At 39.9% G+C, this 11,849-nt stretch overlaps 1 long non-coding RNA gene across 1 annotated transcript; it reads right to left on the bottom strand.

Moving 5' to 3' along the window:
- Positions 1-5,842: 5,842 nt before the first annotated feature.
- Positions 5,843-10,689, bottom strand: LOC147349797 (uncharacterized). Its single transcript, XR_015150530.1, has 2 exons — positions 10,115-10,689; positions 5,843-6,443 (listed from the first exon to the last, which is right to left on the bottom strand). It is a non-coding gene; the product is annotated as an uncharacterized LOC147349797 (long non-coding RNA).
- Positions 10,690-11,849: the final 1,160 nt, after the last annotated feature.

Genomic DNA, 11,849 nt, shown 5'->3' with positions numbered 1-11,849 from the left:
GAATGGTTACCCACTCTTGTATTCTTGCCTGGAAAATCCTAAGGACAGAGGAACTTGGCAGATTCTAGTCCATGGGATCCCAAAGAGTTGGACACTACTGAGTGACTAATATTTTCACTTACTTCACTGTTACAGGATCTAAGGTCTCAGAAATAATGTGACTCTTGTCCTATGGCAAGTGGACATTTATGTTCCTTCTTTGGATGGAGATATGAACCTGAGACATTACTTTGCCAACAAAGGTCCGTCTAGTCAAGGCTGTGGTTTTTCCAGTAGTCATGTTTGGATGTGAGAGTTGGACTGTGAAGGAAACTGAGCACCTAAGAACTGATACTTTTTAACTGTGGTGTTGGAGAAGACTCTTGAGAGTCCCTTGGACTGCAAGGAGATCCAACCAGTCCATCCTGAAGGAGATCAGCCCTGGGATTTCCTTGGAAGGAATGATGCTAAAGCTGAAACTCCAGTACTTTGGCCACCTCATGCGAAGAGTTGACTCATCAGAAAAGACTCTGATGCTGGGAGGGATTGGGGGCAGGAGGAGAAGGGGACGACAGAGGATGAGATGGCTGGATGGCATCACTGACTTGATGGACGTGAGTCTCAGTGAACTTGGGGAGTTGGTGATGGACAGGGAGGCCTGGCGTGCTGCGATTCATGGGGTTGCAAAGAGTCAGACACGACTGAGAGACTGAACTGAACTGAACTGATGAACCTGAGAGGCAGCTGAGTCATTTGGTAAATGTAATTACATGTGGGATGTAGAATTCCAGGAATAATTTTTGAACTACTAGACTGAACTGGTGATTAGCTATGAGACAATTTACAATGACTTCTGAAATAGAATTTTCTGCCCCAAATGGAAAATTTTACTATATTAAACAGATGCATATTTTTAAATTAACTAATATAGCAACAATCTTGTGAAAAAATGCCACTAACTCTATTCTTATATATGAGTAACTAAGGCACAAATATGTTTTAAAAAATGTCCAAGGCCAGCCAAGCCTTAGTAGAACCAGGATTCTAACCTGAGCTGTTAGACACCCAAGTCTATTCTCTTAACCTCTACACTGCTCACATAATGCAACCAATCATATTGCCACACTTGAGATCTTAAACCTTTGCAAAGGAATGATCAGGTTTATGAAATACCAGATTTATGAGCCACCAATAAAGCTATAATAATATAACAAAGATGTTAATACATAGTGTGTACAAAAAGGCAAGCTAGATCCTGAAGAATTTTAAAGTAAGGAGAAAAGTTTGATTGAACAGCATCAACAACACTAAATTACACAGAATGAAGCCCAATCCTTATCAGTTGCTGTAATTTTTTTTAACTACATTTTATGCTGTAATTTTTTTTAACTACTACTCATTTTTTTAAATGAGAAAACTACTTGTGTGGTTATATATATATATATATATATATATATATAATATATGTAATACTTACCTTACAGAGTTGTTGCATGAATAAAACTATATTAAGGAAATTTTGTGATATCGCATGTTTCCACTTACTTGTGAAATCTAAAAAACAAAAAACAAAAAACTCACAGAAATAGAGTAGATTGATGGTTGCCAGGAGGTGGGAGGGTGGGGGAATTGGAGAAATACTGGTCAAAGTGTACAAATTTCCAGTGATAAGTAAATTCTGGGCATCTAAATGCATAGCTTGAGGACTATAATTAATAGCACTGCATTATATACTGAAAGTTTTTTAAAAGGTAGATCTTAAATATTATCACCACACACATATAAGTGATAATAATATAGGAAATAGAGGTTAACTAACCTTATTGTGGTAATCATTTCCCAGAATAGATATATCAGTTCAGTTCAATTCGGTGACTCAGTTGTGTCTGACTCTTCGGACATATATATACAATCAACTCTTCGTGGTTCTGCATTCATGATTCAATCAACCAAAGATCAAAAATAATTCCAGAAAGGTTCAAAAAGCAAAACTTGAATTTGCCACACGTAGACAACATTTGTATTTGCAACTATTTACATAGCATTTAGATTTTTTTCATTATTATTTTCAATCTAGTAATGATCTAGAGTATAAGGGGGAATGTTCTTAAGTTATATACAAATAATATGTCATTTTAAATAAAGGCTCTTTGCGGCCCCATGGACTGGAGCCTGCCAGGCTCCTCTGTCAATGGAATTCTCCAGGCAAGAATACTGGGGTGGGTAGCCGTTCCCTTCTCCAGGGGATCTTTCCAATTCAGGGATCAAGCCCAGGTCTCCTGTATTGCAGGCGGATTCTTTACTGTCTGAGCCACCAAGGTGGCTCATATAAGGGATGGAGTCTCTTTGAATTTTGATGTCTTTAGTGGGTCCTTAAACCAGTCCCCTGAGAATACCAAGGGACAACTGTAGATGTATCAGATCACTCCGTTGTACACTTTAAGTTATATGCCGATATGTCTCAATAAAGTTGGGGAGAAAAAGTAGAAAATTTTGTAGCATATTTTATGAATTGGCAAGCATAACAGTTTGTATAATACTTACATTTTATATATTTTCAAAGTGAATAACATATATATGATAGGATACTAAAACAGCGTCTTTACAAAGACTGATACAATTGAGAATTTTTATAAAATAGCTCTAAGCATGAGCCTTATTTTGTTTAAAAAAAAAGTTATATATACTGTGTATTGTTTTAATGTTTCAGACAAAGGCACAGGGAATATACCTGTAGTCCAAGTTGTATTAACTCTTTGGAGCACAGAGAAGCACACACAAGGCATTTCTTAGTGAGGGGGTGTTGAGCTAGGCTTGTGATAAGGTCTATGCTTCTGTTGGATATTGGAAAGGGCTTAGGAAAGTGAGGGTCTTGATCTTGCATGCTGTCTTGAAACAGGGTCATTAGGGCATTGAATATTTTATTGGATTTTCTTAGGAGATGGAAGAAATGAAGCTGTGTTTCTTTCCTTGTCACTGATATTAACCAATAGAGGAAGATACTTGATTATTTTTGTGGCTGTATGATATCCTTGACTTTGCCATATATTCAGGCATAATTGGAGTGACCTTGCTTTGTCAAATTGCATCACAGTCTCATAGTGACCTTGTTTAATTATTACTGACACACAGCCCAGCTGTTAGCTACTAGTTTCCAGCGTCTTTTGGTTTGTTTGCTTGCTTATCAATATGTAGTGAAGAAAACAGCTGATTTAGTAGTTTTCTTCATAGGCATTCAATTTTCCAAAATCTCTATGATAATAGCTAATATTTTAATATTTATAAATCACTATTTTATACAATTATTTAAATAATATATAATTTAATATAATATTTATATACATACATATATGTATATAGAGAAAGAGAGAAAGAGAGAGACTGTTCTTATCTTACTCATTGAATACATGCATCTGCTCCACAACAGGAACAGATTAGAATTTCTAACTCAGGTACCTAACTCAGTAATCGTTCTACTATTCAACGCCTTTAAGACTGGAGCTTTATATACTCCATTTTTTTCTAACTTTGGCCTTATTGCTATCTGCCTTGAGAAGGCAATGAGTCATTTCCCAAGAAATAGCTATACATTCTTTTTGACCTCTGACAAAATTACATTTACCTGAATTTGGGTAACATATTACTCATTGGCTTGCAACCAGGAAAATAACTTGTAGGCAGGATTCCTAACTGCAAAGTAATTCTAAAGTCCTGGAGTTCAGGGCCATGATTCACATATTTCCATGTAATGCTTACCAATATGCCTGGCCAAAATCATATGTTCTCAGAAATGGCTGCTGGTAAGTAGATCTCTCTCTCTCTCTCTCTCTCTCTCTCACACACACACACACACACACACACTGGTTTCTCATTGATCTTGACATTTTCATTTAAAAGCATTTTTTGAGAACTTCTCAGAATATTCTAGATTCCTGTGTGTGAAATCATAATGAACTTAATTATCATGGAGGATTATAAAAGAGAGAAAGCTGCTCCGTCTCTCCCATCGATTGCTTCAAATACACATTCCAGGGAATATGGAATGGCTTCGGGTGTCAGTGAAGCTCTGAAGAGACAGTGAGAAGACTTTCAGGTGAAGGTTTCCATTCAAATGGGGGAGGGGATGCCCTGTGCTTCAGCAAGACAGAGGAAGCCATCAGTACGGACCAGGGAAACCTGTGGCTTCAGGCGCACAGGGTCCCACTGGCCCTTGACACTTTGCTGAGAATATAGGTAGAATAGATGCCAAGTGCAGGGTCTGTTTTAATGGACTAGGCGTAATCAGTGACTAGGGGACTGAAAGTTATGCAATTTCTGGCAAACAGAGAAGAGACATAAATACTTTTGTGTTTTTGAAGCAAAAACCTCAGAAACTGATGTTCTCCGGAGAGCAACTGGCAATACAGAAACCTTGTGCATTGAATGAAATATGAGAAAAATGAAACCATGCAAAGATGGTCCATTAGCCAGCTAATAAGCCCTGCAAGATGAAGCAAAGACACTGAGCTCCTTATTTTGAAATCAAGAGAAAAGAGAGATGACTTTACGTAGTAAACTAAGAGGTCCTTAATCCATTTCTGTTGCAAATATCAAAGTGTTGCTGAATGTTAGTGCCCTGAACTTACCCTGGGTCCGATTTCATAATTTTCCTTGACTCTTGTATATAAAGAAATCCCACTGCTGTCAATTTAAATTGTGCGGTTAGGATTCCATGACTGTGTTCACTATCTACTAAGTATATTATTTTAATACATTTTTTATTTTTATAAAACCTCATTGTGAACCAAAAGGGAGAACTGAGGTAGAGACTAGGGAATCAAGCCTGGCTTCTCCGTTAAATCATTTTCTACATTTGCAAATACAGAGAATTCTGAATACTGTTTCCTGTAAGTGAAAAATGAAAGTAGGGTACCTACATCACAGTAAACATATTAGAGAATTAAATATGCACAGTCTTCGGGGATGGACTTAAATGAACATCTACACAGAAAGAAAAAGAACATGGCTTAATCCTGACAGATGAGTGCATTTTACTCTGAATTCACAAACAGAACCAAACAACCAAATTAAACTAGGAAAGGAAATGCAGACCTCAAAACATAGGAAGTAAATTATTAAAATCTGGGATAGTCTACTTTCTAACTCATCTCCCTTTAGGAATCCCAGAGAAGATTGTTTCCCTCTTATAGGAAATCTAAAAGCCATTTGTCAATATCATTGGGCTGGCAAGAATCACCACGACAGCCACACCATATCAATCTAGGGTGGGATTTTTTTCTCAGCACTGAGTCTTGGAAAATTGGACATGCTGATTTCAGTAAGTTGTTACAAGGTAGCAATGTCTTTTTTTCCTTTCCTTTAACATTTACTAATTATTATAATTCTGACAGTCATTATTTCTTTGTGTAGAGCACTTTTAATGTATTGAGGACTCGTAAAATGTAGCAGCCATCTCCACCAACAGGTCAGCATGGGTTGTTGAGGTGTCTGAGTGTGCGTATGTGTGACCATCTGACAGTGGATAGTGTTAATGTTTGCTCTATAAATACATTTAAATCAATAGCTTTTGAGTAAAAATGCTGGGATTTACCAGTTTAACTCTGAATTGACATGTAAACTCATAGGAAGATGTTAATTCTTGGAAAGGCAGTTGTACTTTTCCAGGGCTTTGTCAGATGGGCTTACCATAATTCAGAGTATCTGATGGGGCCAAGATGAAAGACGAGTCTAGGGTAAAAAGAGAAAAAAAAAAACTAGGACAGAGGTAGAAACAGGAATAAAAAATAGTATTCCCTTCCAATTCAACATTGACGCAGTCTCATTTCTCTCACAGATCTGTATAATGAAGTCCAGATATTCAATCTATGGTATACACATTTTTAATTGCAAGAAAAGGAAAACCTTTAAATGCCATGGAAAAACACTAAATTTGTTCACTTGCAATGTCTGAATTGGTCCTAAGGGGGATTGAATGGAGATGGGGGGTGGATGGGGTAGAATGTTATTTTCTCTTAATCAGTATAAAGTTATTAAACATAAATGGCTTCTCAGTGACCCAGGGACAGTAACCCTAGGGGGGAAATCACCCAAGAAAGCTCATCCCTTGCTTTATGTCTGGGTCAGTTTCTTAATCAGTTGCAAGGCATTTCTCTTGAAATGGCCATGAAAGCCTTTTTTCGAGGAATAGCTCACTGTTCTAGGGTTACAGTGAAGCAAAATATGTAGAGTGTGATGCTCCTTGAGTTCAGGTGGGAGCCTTTCAACTTCCCCCTTGTTATGTGGGAAAGATGCCGTGATGAATAGAAACGTTCTTTTCGATTCAAAAGTTCTTCATGAAGGGCGGTCTCTTTGTGGGGCTGGTTCTACACAAGGCAGCTCCAGGTGACCTTTCCTGGGATCCCATGGTGGTTTTGTCTTGATCAAAATGGTTCTATTCACAGGAGGGGAAAGGCTGTGACATCATCCTGCAAAAGAAAATCCTGTAAAGAACAAGGTCGAAAAAAGATAACACCTTCTTTTGGGAAGGTGGGAGAACAGAGAGAAGAGAAGGCAGACGAAGATGAGAGATGCCACTGGCAAGAGGGAAGGTCAAACAAAGGAAATGCCAGAGAAAAGCTAGAGGCAAGACAGAGAGCCAGGCCAGGAAGCCAACATCCTCCCGCTAGATTCGGTGTTCGGTTTCGTTCCACAACAAAGCCAGTGGGGGGCGCTCTCGATCCCATTTTTCAGTTTAGGAAACTGAGCTGCAAGATGAAGCATCTGGTCCATTCCCATGCAGTCCGCAACCAAACGAAGATTTAGTCTCAGGTCGACCTCATTTTGGCTCTAACCTCTCCCCAAGAGAATGCAAACCTGTGTTTCATTTTGATTAATTCTCACAATACCTTTTAAAGCAAATAGCTCATGTGCCACTCCTTGACCTAAAAGAGGGGCTCCTTTGCACTTTAGCCCTCAGATCTCCCAAAGAAACACCACGAGTATTATATCTCTGCTAACTGAACCCATTCATCTGTTTTCCCAACAATATCAAGATTCTTTACACTTTGAGAGGAAGGATAAAGGCGAGGGAGAATGATGGTGGGAATAAAACCAAGGTAATTCAATGCTGCCTCTGGGATTGATTGATTGATTGTTGATCGTGGCCAGGGAGTTCTTTGTACCTTACATATGTGCAGGGTTATGAGGGTCAGAGTGCCTATGCCAAAAGCGAGCTTGGAGAGAGGGAAGGCTGATGAATAAGAAAGAGAATTCCAGAGAACAGGATCAATGGGGTAGAGGGGGAATGTAGCATCATAGCAAAGAAATTGGAAAATCCCAGAGAAATCTATAGCTATATAATCTGCACCCAAGGGGGGTGGGGGGTCTATGGAACACTCCTTGCCCATAAAAATGTATTAGGTGGTAATGGATCCGTAATCGTGCTATGTTCGCTGCCTGAGCATGACACATCATAGTTTGAAAGAAGCAGAAGAAAGAGGAGGAGTGAGTCCTTGTAGAAAGTGCTCCCTGTGCAGCTGTTCAGGCAGTTCACTGTACTTTGGCACCCAGCTAAGGAGGACGTGGGGCTAGAATCCAGCCTGAGTTCAGCTCACCAAGCTCTCAGCCCTAAAGAGGGCTGGGCTGGGCTCTCCTGGAAGAAGTGATGCCTTATCTATAAAGTTGTTTCAGCCCAGGAGATGTATCTTTTTCTAATTTGCATAAAGTGGACTAGGGTCTTCAGCCAAGGAACCCAGAAGTGTCAGGGATAGCGAGTTTGAAGGTAACATTTTCTTCCCTGTGATCACTTGCTATGTCAGATATTTTTCTCATTTACTGTCTCTTCTTGAAATGTATAAATGGTCAGACTCTGCCAATTTATAAGACTTTGATATGCATATTCTCTAAAATATCTGTTGTAAAAGAAAATTTTTCCCTTTGAGAACAGGATATTGTTGTATGCTTGTCTATTTGTGTTTTAATCTTGTAGATTATGTTATTTTATATGGAATAATGATGTGTTTGTGAAAAATTAGAGCTGGTCATTGCTACTGATTTGGAGAACACTTGATCCCCTGCATCTGAAGAAGTTGCTATCAAGCTGAAGATATGTTCTTAAGCCCCCTCTCTCTTCAGAAGGCTCTCACTTTCAATTACCAACTGGTATGGAAGCTGGGAAGCAACTCCATTTCTTTACAGCATCTCAATTCCTTTTCAATGCCATCTTCTTTCTATGATTGCCTTACTTTCAAACAATATTTTGACCAAATTGAACAGACAGATGACTGCTAGAGAATTCAGAGTCAATATGGCATGGCATAGACTCTGAACTGAGAACCCAGAGGCCGGCATAGTGGAATCACTAATTAAGCTGCATGATCACGTGATTTTGAGCAAATAACTTACCTCCCAAGATTATTTAAGTTAGACAAACTCTTCATAGTCTGCATGCCTTTAATATTGGCAACATTTATTAGCATATTAAAGGCCTTGAGAAGTCCTACAGTAAAGAGCACTGTTTGCTAACTAGGGAATGTAAAAAAAAAATTTATTTCCCCCCATAACATAAATATTAATATACTAAGAATACTTCAGGCAGTGAGGAGAATGTCAGAGAAGACCTAGAAGAAAAAAGAAAGAAAGAAACACACAAACAAAACTTATCATAGTAGTTTGATTTAGCAGAACATGAAATGATATACACAAAGCCTTGACTGGGCAGCTGACCTGTACAAGCTGCACAGTTTTGCAAGCCACATTATGAGTTTGGTATACCTCCAAAAAACAGACTGCTAATGCGGAATGAGCATTAGTCTCTATTCTTGCTCAACTGTGTGGAGCTAGGCAAACTATTTGGCCTCTTTAATTGTCAGTCTCCATATTTATTTAACACAGGAATTCTCTGCATATGTTACATAGATTGAGCATCAATTAAGTAAAAGCTTGTGAAAGTGTTCTGTAATCTATCTTGAACTCTATAAAGATAAGAAGTACTCAAAAATATCTCAAGGATAACATTCTAGTGAATGGCATATTTTTCACATATCTACTTTAATCAAACATCAAAATGATGCATTTAATATTTCAATGCAATCTATTTGTTAGAAATAAATACACTAATTGACTCTGTACTATTAAATGGCACAATTGAACATTGGTTACTGCCAGAATCCACTGAAATTCATGATCTCTGGCTGATGGCTTTCAGAATCCCTCTTCTTGACAGATGGAGAAATTTGAAAATAATCTAAAACACATAAGCTTACTTACCACAATCAATTTGAACATACTTACTGGATTGTTTTAGCTTGAATAAAAATAAGTCAAACCTAAAGACTTTACCAATCACTATAAAAGTTTTGTTATGAGTTTGACTGAGGATGAAAACTTATATAAGAGCTAAGGGATATAGAATTTGAACCTTAAAAGAGAAAAGTTTTATAAGATCATTTAGAGACCTCAAGTGTTTTGCAGCTGGAGCCAGAAGATACTTTTCTTCCAACAGGAACAAGAAACATCTGAGAAATGACTGAAATGTTTTAGTGTGTCTTACACATATACAGCCCCCTTAAAAAAAAAATTCCCTCACTACCCATTAGACATGCCAAGGGCATCTCGTTAGATGTCCTGACTTTAGAAACAGATTTGCAAGCCAGAATGTTCCAACTCTGCAGTTGGATTGTGGGTTTTTAACCTTCACAAGTTCGCCCTTCGAGCAGAACTTGAGAAAGGAAGAAAGAAAAGAGGTAAAGAATGAAGAAGAAAAGCAAAATAAATCAAAAGCAGCTTTCTTGGTAACACAGACATCTCCAAGGGCACATGAGAAAGGACTGGAGCTCTAATGATATCAATTAGGCCTGACCCATTGGGACACTGGAAATATATTGTACTCATGGACTCTGCTCAACTCCATATGTAAAAGGTCATTAACCGGGTACAAAATATTGCCAATTATTGGCCAAGGATGACTCCTTATCCCAAATACTTTTGAAATTCTGAAATAAATTATAACCAGTAATGCTTTCATGTTGACAAGCTAATTCTATTTAGATTTTCCTTCCTAAATCAAGGAAATTAGTATTTTTAAAAAACAGCATTACATGTTGAATGTGGATTCACACACACACACACACACACACACACACAGACTCACAACTACCTGTTTCTCCCAGCTTTGTTTCCCAGTTGAGATAGGGGTTGCAGAAGAGGTTGACTTCTCCCCTGGAATGAAGATTCCCCAAAACATTCTCTTCTTTGGCTAACCTTTTCATATCACTTTAAAGGCATGATGGGTATCTTCTCAGCGGTGGGCTGAATTTGCTGAAGCAGGAACTGTAAGCTATTTAATAAAAGCTCAGACTTCCATATTTGTGTGGGAATATTTTGGCAGCCCTTCCAGGAGATGTCAGCTCTCCCAGGGCTGTGTTTAGGACGCAGTGGCCACCTGAAGGCGTTCTCACGGGCTGACGACCAGCGGCTCTTGCCTACCACCCTCCCTCTGACAGCAGGCCTCCTGCTGGAGCTGCAGAGATTTCCCAGTCCTCACAGAGAAACTTTGCCAACTTGGACAAACAAAGCAGAATCCTGTTACATAAAGCAACGTGAGCTATAATCCAACTGTGTCTTAGTTTTTTGTGGGGAAAAAATGGCAAATTGTCCAAGAGGGGGCTTCCTCTGGTAAGACTGCATCTCACCACTGCACCTCAACAAAACTGGGCTCAGAAGGGACTGACCTAGGGGGATGAGTCTTTGCTGTTTCCCAGGCATCAGGTTCTTGTCTAGTAAAAGGAAGTGGAGGAGGGAGGAGATTAAGAAGGCAGAGTAGGAAAACATGGAGCTCACCTCCCACTGTTAACACATCAAAAAACCATGTACATGTGCAGCAATCCTCACGGAAAACAAATAGAAAACTGGCAGAAAAGTATATCTACAACCAAAGGTGTAAAGAAAGATCCATGCCAAGTAGGGTAGGAGGGGGAGAGAAGCAATCAAGTTGGGGCCCAAGCTCCTAGCAGGGGGCACAGAAGAGGAAGGGGATATTATGGGCTTGGAGATATTCCCTGGGGAGTGAGAGGTTCAAGCCATTTATGAGGCACCACAATCCTGGAGTCTGACAACAGGACTATGAGTCCTCTTGATTGGTTTGAAAACCAGTTGGACTTAGAGTTGTAAGAAACCTGAACTCTCCTCATGAAGAGGGTACCCACAGGCTTCCTTACTCCTCTTCTGAAGGTGGAGGGAGTAGACAAAGTTGCCCTGGGCCTTGCTCAGTTTCCCATGAACATCCCAGTGGGCATCCCTGCCCCTTTAGCTCTGGAAGAGCTCCCCATGAGGGTGAGGGCTGCTGTTGCTGAGGAGAGCACATACTTAGCGGGGACAGAGGCTGCTCAGACCTGTCACTACATCTTACTGGGTTAAAGGTTCCCACTGCTGCACTCACAGAGATGACAGATGAGGAGCTGTCTGGAACTCTGTTTTCCTAGGACCATCCTGGTGTATGCTCCAGCCCACACAAGGTGCCCACTATGTCTCCACTTGCTCTAGCACTGATCCCCTCTGGGGCAAACAGCCATTGCCGGTGGGTAGAGAGCACAACCGTAGAGGCAATGAAGTCAGCTTGGAACCACACCTCAGGGCTTCGGATCCAGCAACTTGGGACCTGAGCACACCCAAATTATAGCAGTGATGACCGCTGAGCCTGGGAGAAGCCCCAGGTCACACTTGGCTCTGGTACTAGCCCCTCTATCTCCAGCTTCACTTCTCACCAATGTGCTAGATGCCAGCACATCCTGGGGGAGATGTAAGCTGTGTACATGTCAGATTCAGGTCTCCAACCAAAACCAGCCCAGGAACACGTGGGGACACTGCCTAGGGACACCCCCATACAAAGAGAA

This window comes from Bos grunniens, chromosome 21 (assembly GCF_055505025.1).
Source record: "Bos grunniens cultivar Pamir isolate PY7600 chromosome 21, Bosgru_T2T1.0, whole genome shotgun sequence".
In the NCBI taxonomy this organism is placed as follows: Eukaryota; Metazoa; Chordata; class Mammalia; order Artiodactyla; family Bovidae; genus Bos; species Bos grunniens.
The sequence above is the reverse complement of the archived record's forward strand: the minus strand, read 5'-3'. Positions and strand labels throughout refer to the sequence as shown.